Here is a 10,058-nt window from a genome sequence, read left to right on the forward strand (position 1 = left end):
AGCCCCGTCTTTCAACAATCTATTGACATAAGTCACTTTCAGTTCTGGTTCACACTGACAGGCCTCAAATGCCTTTTCAACCTCCCGTACTGAAAGGACTCGTTCATATACATTATAAACGATTCTCAATAGCTGATTACATCGCGAGGTATTTGACCTCTATTTGATACATTTTACAAACATTGCATTCGTTTTTTAAAAGACAAACTTCCTTTACATTGAAAGTTGACAGGCATGCATGCTATCTCATAATATATCCAAACTATAAACGACCTAATAATATTCTTGATGAACTCAACGACTCGAATGCAACGTCTTTTGAAATATGCCATTAATGACTCCAAGTAATATCCCTAAAATGAGCAAACGCACAGCTGAAGATTTCTTTCATACCTGAGAATAAACATGCTTTAAAGTGTCAACCAAAAGGTTGGTGAGTTCATTAGTTTAACATAAATAATCATATCTATCATTTTAATAGACCACAAGAATTTCAGTTTCAGTTCTCATAAATATACGTCCCATGCATAGAGACAAAAATCATTCATATGAATTGAACACCGGGTAACCGACATTAACAAGATGCATGTAAGAATATCCCCTATCATTCCGGGAAATCCTTCGGACATGATAAAACAACATCGAAGTACTAAAGCATCCGGTACTTTGGATGGGGTTCGTTAGGCCCAATAGATCTATCTTTAGGGTTCGCGTCAATTAGTAGACTGGTTTACTAATTCTTAGGTTACCAAGTAAAAAGGGGCATATTCGGCTTCGATCATTCAAGCATATAATGTAGTTTCGATTACTTGTGTCTATTTCGTAAAACATTTATAAAAATTGCGCATGTATTCTCAGCCCAAAAATATAAAGGGTAAAAAGGCAAATGAAACTCACATATTGTATTTTGTAGTAAAAATACATATGACGACATTGAACAATTGTAGGGTTGGCCTTGGATTCACGAACCTATATCATTTAGATATTCATTAATACACATAATCGCAATCGAAAAAGTTTATATATAAATAATTTACTAATTATATCATTTTTTTTATATTAATAATATATATATGTCTCATATATTCCTTTTGTATATAAAACTGGAAATTTTGTTATGTTATATGTTTTAAATATATTTATATAAGTATATATATCATTTGTTTGTAAAAAATAGTATTGATAGTAATACTAAAATTATATTAATATTGATATACACGATAATAATTATAATACTTAATATTAATAAATAAGATATTATTGTTACTAATTATATTAATGATAATAATAATGATATTTATAATAATAACTATAAAAATATAAAAAAATTTCGGTTAATGATACTTAGAATAATGATTTTAGTAATTATATATTAGTAGTACTCGTTATTTTATAAATAATCATACTTATAATGATAATAATAATAAACATATTCATGATAATAATATTAAAGTTTTAAATTGAATAGTAATATCATAATTAATACTTATGAAAATAATAATAATAATTGATATAATACTTATAATTACGATAATAATAATAATAACAATTATAATACTTTGTAAAAATAACAATAACTAATGATAGTAATAATAACAATAACAACAATAATAATAATATTAATCATCATTTTCATATAATAACAATAATACTAGTAACAATAATAGTAACTAAGATCATAACAATAATAATGATAATAATTTTAGTTTTAGTAATAATAATAATAATAATAATAATAATAATAATAATAATAATAATAATAATAATAATAATAATAATAATAATAATAATAATAATAATAAATAATAAAAGGCTACCTTAAAAAAATTGGTTCCAAAAAGATAACAGCCCACGTCCGGGCTCGAACCCGAGACCTCCCGTTCACCCATCAAACACCCAAACCGTTCATCTAACTCAGCTTTTCTGTTATAACCCACGACTTAAAAATATTTAACCTGGTTTCCTGTTCTTCTTTCTTTCTTGTTCTTCTTCGTTTCAAAGATCGACCAACAGTTTCAGTTTATCAACTAGTGATTTATATACTTTAAAATACTAATAATTAATCAATATCAATGTTTAAATCAATTGATAACGAACGAAAAAAAAAGTAAATAAAGGCTGATGTTCGTCGCAGCTATACAGGAATTTTTTTTTTCTTCATGTTTTCATTTTTAAGAATGAAATGGATAATGTTTATAACACAAAGTATATTTCAAATCGATCCTAAAAACTATAGGAATCATCAATTTAACTCAAATCATCACAGAAAATGTGAATTCGATTGATGAACATTTGTTGACTTTTAAAATCTTAAACTTTGACCTCACAATTAAACCTGGATTTCATGAATTAAGATTTGAAAAATTGCAGATAGTTTGAGTAAAGGATTACTAACACTTCTGCATTTTTAAATTTTTAAAATTCATACAAAATCGAATTATGGTGAAAAGTGGTCGCGTTCAGGGAAATAAGAAGAAAAAAACAGGTTGTTTCTTCATTTTCTGTTAATTCACAAAATAAAAATAATTATAGTTGATAATTGATAATGAGGATGGAAGAATCGAATGTTTTAACATGGGATGATTGATCTGGTTGTTGTAGAATTTCTGGTTCGACAAAGTGTCACAGATAAACAGAAAGACAGAAGAAAAAGTGAAATAGCAGATAGATTACAAAAAAAAATATACTTATAAGGATAGAAGACAAGTGATACGCGTAATTTTTGTCCTTATATTATATATTATTACTTAATTTTATTAATTAATAAATTTATTAATAATAATAAAGATGTTAATATTATTAATAATAATAAATTTAAAGTACCAATAATAATAAAAATTATATTAATAATAATAATACTAATATTAATAACGAATAATGATAATTATAATAATAATTATAAAAATGATATTAATCATAATATTATTAATGATAATAATCATAATTATTTTAAATGTTGAAGGTAATAATAATAATAATAATAATACAAGTAGTAATTAAGATATAACAAGTTACATGTGTCCAATTTTCAAATCTATATATTTTATTTTAGAAATATTATTATTAATAGTACATAGATTAATATTAATATCAACATTAATAATGAGACTAATAATACTAATAACAACATAGCAAATTACATGTATCAAATTTTATGTTATAACTTTAATGATGCTAATAATAATTATAATTACAGTTAATGTATTAATTATATTTTAACTTATAATTTAATATATTACAATTATTAATTATATCCCATTTATATATATATATATATATATATATATATATATATATATATATATATATATATATATATATATATATATATATATACTTCAACTACTACGCAATTAATTATGTTTTACATATCTAGTACATAAATGTATTAATTATATATATTGAACAAATTATCCCAGAGTATAACATTATACATTAAATACTTTGTTAACATTGACAAATTATATTCGGAATCATTTATACTCAATATACTCTATATATTTAAATAACAAGTTTTAGTTGTTTTAAGTTATCTTTAATCACAAAATAGTTCATTAATATATCTAATTTATTATATATAGTTATTTACATATATAATCATTTATATATATATGTATATATATATGTATATATATATATATATGTATATATATATATATGTATATATATATATATATATATATATATATATATATATATATATATATATATACACATTTATATTTACAATTCAAAGGTTCGTGAATCGTCGGTAATAGTCAAGGTCAAATGATTTCATAAAACAGTTCAAAAATTTCGAGACTCTGATTAATAGACTTTGCTTATCGTGTCAGATTCACATAAAGATTAAGTTTAAATTTGGTCGGAAATTCCCGGGTCGTCACAGTACCTACCCGTTAAAGAAATTTCGTCCCGAAATTTGAGTGAGGTGGTCATGGCTAAAAATATAAATGTTTTCATGACAAATATGAGTTGATGAATAGAGTTTTATCATCATCGGGTAATACAGATAAAACAATTCGATTATTCGAAGCGTAAGAGTGAAGTTATCACAAAAGAGTGAATTTAATTAAGTAGGAGTTCGACTTAACTTTTGACGTAGTCACAGTTGATTTCTGGAAATCAAGGGATTTAAAGAAAATCTTCGAAATCTATAAGATCTGATTCTTTGGCGAAAAAGTAAATTAAGATCTCTATAATTAAATACGGTGATCTGCCTTGATTACTCTGTCTGATATTTCCATTATAAATTAAACTTTTTCCGTTCCATTATTTTCACCATTCCTATACATTTTTTCTTAGTTCATACATCCAAAAGATTGTGAAAATGCTTAATCCCGTTCTAATCCTTGAATTTTTTTTTTTAATTATCGTTTCTGTCATCCTTCTTTTCAATCTTCCACCTGAAAAGTCTGTTTACTTTTACTATTACCTTGAGGTGATACTATTCTTAATTCTACCATGTCTTTATATTGCTATTCGTATTAATATCCACGGTTTGTAACTTTCGTGTTGTTATTGGGCTTTATATTTTCTCTTATATTTCGGAGTCCCTGCTTCCGTCTTCTATAATCATTGTCATTCACAGTTAATGCTCTCTCTTAATTGCTGCGATTTATACCCCCCTTCTATTTCGGAGGTTCATGCTTTTGTTTTCTTTTCGCAAGTAATGGTCCAAAATTCGTAAGTATGGAGTTTCGAATGAACTTAATGTTCACAACAAGAAAGAACGTAATAGCACGATTTAATTTGTCAAATTACCAGAATCACTGAGAATAGAACTATCAAGAATATATTTTCTTGATATGTTCAGAAGTTAATCAGAATGAAAGAGTTATGTAACATGACACATGATGACGTTATAATCTGTGAATCATCATGTTCCATTTAGAAACTCAGCATGACTTACTGTAATATAATCACGTTGATCAAGTATCATTATATTATAATAATTCATGCATCAATTTCTTTACATTTCTCCAGAATTTATTCATAAATTAAACTTAGATTTTACAGAAGTTTCCAATATAATGAAACACAGGAAGCACGAAGAGGTATATAATTTCGGACGAGAATATTTATGAAAATATCCTCAGAAATATCGAAGATATTTATGATGATATTTTGGAATTTTCAAGTTCGAAGGTTGATGAAGAAAAATTTTCTGCAAGATTTTAACATGACTTCGGAGCAAGATATTCTCTAAATATTTCAACGGATCCATAATTACCTGGATTCTTTGAATATAGGGTATGGTCCTTGTATTTGTCTTTGGTCTCCTTCATGGTTAGCTCAATCCGTTTTCCAATTCCAACTTTTCTGAGCTTTACCAACATACTATTCTTTATCATCTCACTTTCGATGATTAAGGTCGTTTACGGTTGTCTACGGTTTCTGCTGCTTCATTCAGCTTTTTCAACATTCAGAGTATTGATTTGTAGACTGAGTGCTTTTCAGAATTTCAGAATGAAAGATCATAATTTTAAGAGATAAATGTTATACATATAACTGTTGATGTAGATATGCTGTGAGTTTTCAAAGTACTGATTGCTGATTCCCGGTAATTGGTATGGCAGTTCTCGTTATAAGATGCGGATGAGTATATGATAGGGTTTCTATGAATAAATATAATGATTTATCAGAGAGATTTAAGCCAAGAAGCAACGAGGTTGCTGGTACATCTGCTGGTAATATGGTGGAATATAAAAGGTTCCTTGGTAATAATAAAAGAGCACGCATATATATTAAGGTTATAATAAGGGTAATTCGAATGAAAGTCAAAGTTGATTTGCTGGAGCTGTAACAAAATTGCCTATTTAAAAAAGGACTGCAATGTTATTTTCGGTAATAACAATGCCAAAGGAGCTAGCACATATACGTGGTAAATGTTTACTCGAGTTCCGAGTGTTTTCAGGTGCATAACTATATGCACAAATCTTTTCTCTTGTAGATGAAGTGCAGTTGGTTCATCCTCTCGATTGAGGTATTTTCAAGAATCATGAAAGGTTTGAACACAGATTGTAATCATCAAGATACAAATGAAATCAAGTGGCAAACTTGAAGAAATGTTTAGTTTCATATGTTATAATCAATATTTTAATTCATTTTAATTGTCCAATGTTATTAGTCCACAGTCGATAGTCCACAGTTAACAGTCCAATAATTCATATATAGTTTAATATATAATATTCGAATTAATTAATACGTATCGTGACCCGTGTACATGTCTCAGACTCGATCACAATTCAAAGTATATATATTATTATAGAATCAACCTCAACCCTGTATAGAGAACTCGATCATTACTGCATATAGAGTGTCTATGGTTATTCCAAATAATATATATAGATGCGTCGATATGATATGTCAAAACCTTGTATACGTGTCCCGATATTTAAAGTGCGTAAAATAAATAACAGAAATTAAATGACGATAAATAAAATTGCGATAATTAAAGTGCGATAAATAAACTGCGATAAATAAAATGTAATAAGGAATTAACAGTTAGCTAGGAACAATTAGCTAGGATTTTGTTAGCGTGGTTTCTTAACAGAATTTCTTATAGTTAATTTGTTTGTTTCTAACAAAATTTTATTTTGTCCAATGTTTTTCTTCATTATGCCACTTGTTGGATTCTGATAAATCAAAATCCAAATATGAAATTGAATGAAAATGGTTATTCTGTGGTGAACGGATTCGTATATCGGTAGATGTAAGTAGGATAGTAAATGACTGTTGAATCAGATTCGAAGAATGTACAATGTAACTTATTAATGTGAAATCTAAATATTCCTCGGGTATTACCTACCCGTTAAAATATTTTCACCATTAACAGTTTGTACAAAAGAATTTTTAATTACATTCCTTTTGAAAACATATATGCATATATATATTTTCTTCAGATGTAGTCAGGGATTTAATGAGTCAATATGATATTAGACTCATTTGATTTACCGTTAGAATAAGAATATATAATCTTTAAAACATTATAGATTACATAATCGCCATTTCGAACGAAGATAAATGATGTAGAACGATATGTAGAATGCTAATTATACTCGAGGTACAGGATGAGATGTTGAGGCATGGATTGTTGATGGTACTGGTGCTGTTATTGATGGTACTGTTGGTACACGTGATGTTGTTGAAGCTGGTAAATTTTGCACCATATTCTCCAAATTGATTACTCGAGCGCGAAGCTCGTTGACTTCTTCCATTATTCTCGGATGATTGACGATCGGAACGAGTGGATGAATAAGGTTTAAAATTTTAAATAGAATATAATCGTGGCGAGGTATTCGGGAAATGAGACTGAAAATGGTGTTTTGGATAGGCTCGCCGGTAAGTGCTTCAGGTTCTTCACCAAGAGGTGAATTCGGTTGGTGAAAAGGATCGCCTTCTTCTCGTCTCCATTGATTAAGTAGGCTACGATCTCATCAGATGAATTGGGGATGGATGATTGGTTGATTCATTCTGGTGACACTGCTTTCGGAGATTAGGTGAAACTCCATATCAGAATAGCTGTCGGAATCCGAGGAATTCGAACTGGTTGAGGGATTCATCTCATACGATCAGATGAAGGATTTTTGATAAGAAATAGATTATAAGATGTAGATTAGTACCCTGCAATACATAATTTACATATGCATATATAATACTAAAATCCCATAAGTTGCGGAGGAATCTACGGAACTGTCAGGCAAAGTCTACAGTAACAGATACGCTAAGATATGAATTATCAGTTACGCTAAGATATGAATTTTTGTCTATACACTATTCATGCAGTCAATGCAGTAAAATGTGTCTAGACTAAGAATGATAAGCAGGTAATTTCCTAAGGATGATAAGCAGATGATTTTCGACACGAAATGATAAGCAAAACTTTTGACATGCAGACACGGTCGAAGTCCAGACTCACTAATGCATCCTAATGACTATCAGTTAGACACACTAATGCAAGACCTGGTTCGCTAAGACCACCGCTCTGATACCAACTGAAAGGACCCGTTCATATACATTATAAACGATTCTCAATAGTTGATTACATCGCGAGGTATTTGACCTCTATATGATACATTTTACAAACATTGCATTCGTTTTTTAAAAGACAAACTTCCTTTACATTGAAAGTTGACAGGCATGCATGCTATCTCATAATATATCCAAACTATAAATGACCTAATAATATTCTTGATGAACTCAACGACTCGAATGCAACGTCTTTTGAAATATGCCATTAATGACTCCAAGTAATATCCCTAAAATGAGCAAACGCACAGCGGAAGATTTCTTTCATACCTGAGAATAAACATGCTTTAATCTGTCAACCAAAAAGTTGGTGAGTTTATTAGTTTAACATAAATAATCATATCCATCATTTTAATAGACCACAAGAATTTCAGTTTCAGTTCTCATAAATATACGTCCCATGTATAGAGACAAAAATCATTCATATGGATTGAACACCGGGTAACCGACATTAACAAGATGCATGTAAGAATATCCCCTATCATTCCGGGAAATCCTTCGGACATGATAAAACAACATCGAAGTACTAAAGCATCCGGTACTTTGGATGGGGTTCGTTAGGCCCAATAGATCTATTTTAGGATTCGCGTCAATTAGTAGACTGGTTTACTAATTCTTAGGTTACCAAGTAAAAAGGGGCATATTCGGCTTCGATCATTCAAGCATATAATGTAGTTTCGATTACTTGTGTCTATTTCGTAAAACATTTATAAAAATTGCGCATGTATTCTCAGCCCAAAAATATAAAGGGTAAAAAGGCAAATAAAACTCACATATTATATTTTGTAGTAAAAATACATATGACGACATTGAACAATTGTAGGGTTGGCCTTGGATTCACGAACCTATATCATTTAGATATTTATTAATACACATAATCGCAATCGAAAAAGTTTATATATAAATAATTTACTAATTATATCATTTTTTTATATTAATAATATATATATGTCTCATATATTCCTTTTGTATATAAAACTGGAAATTTTGTTATGTTATATGTTTTAAATATATTTATATAAGTATATATATCATTTGTTTGTAAAAAAATAGTATTGATAGTAATACTAAAATTATATTAATAATGATATAAACGATAATAATTATAATACTTAATATTACTAAATAAGATATTATTGTTACTAATTATATTAATGATAATAATAATGATATTTATAATAATAACTATAAAAATATAAAAAAAAATTCGGTTAATGATACATAGAATAATGATTTTAGTAATTATATATTAGTAGTACTCGTTATTATATAAATAATCATACTTATAATGATGATAATAATAATAAACATAATCATGATAATAATATTAAAGTTTTAAATTGAATAGTAATATCATAATTAATACTTATGAAAATAATAATAATAATAATTGATATAATACTTATAATTACGATAATAATAATAATAACAATTATAATACTTTGTAAAAATAACAATAACTAATGATAGTAATAATAACAATAACAACAATAATAATAATATTAATCATCATTTTCATATAATAACAATAATACTAGTAACAATAATAGTAACTAAGATCATAACAATAATAATGATAATAATTTTAGTTTTAGTAATAATAATAATAATAATAATAATAATAATAATAATAATAATAATAATAATAATAATAATAATAATAATAATAATAATAATAATAATAATAAATAACAAAAGGCTACCTTAAAAAAAATTGGTTCCAAAAAGATAACAGCCCACGTCCGGGCTCGAACCCGAGACCTCCCGTTCACCCATCAAACACCCAAACCGTTCATCTAACTCAGCTTTTCTGTTATAACCCACGACTTAAAAATATTAAACCTGGTTTCCTGTTCTTCTTTCTTTCTTCTTCTTCGTTTCAAAGATCGACCAACAGTTTCAGTTTATCAACTAGTGATTTATATACTTTAAAATACTAATAATTAATCAATATCAATGTTTAAATCAATTGATAACGAACGAGAAAAAAAAAGTAAATAAAGGCTGATGTTCGTCGCAGCTATACTGGA

This window comes from Rutidosis leptorrhynchoides, chromosome 7 (assembly GCF_046630445.1).
Source record: "Rutidosis leptorrhynchoides isolate AG116_Rl617_1_P2 chromosome 7, CSIRO_AGI_Rlap_v1, whole genome shotgun sequence".
In the NCBI taxonomy this organism is placed as follows: Eukaryota; Viridiplantae; Streptophyta; class Magnoliopsida; order Asterales; family Asteraceae; genus Rutidosis; species Rutidosis leptorrhynchoides.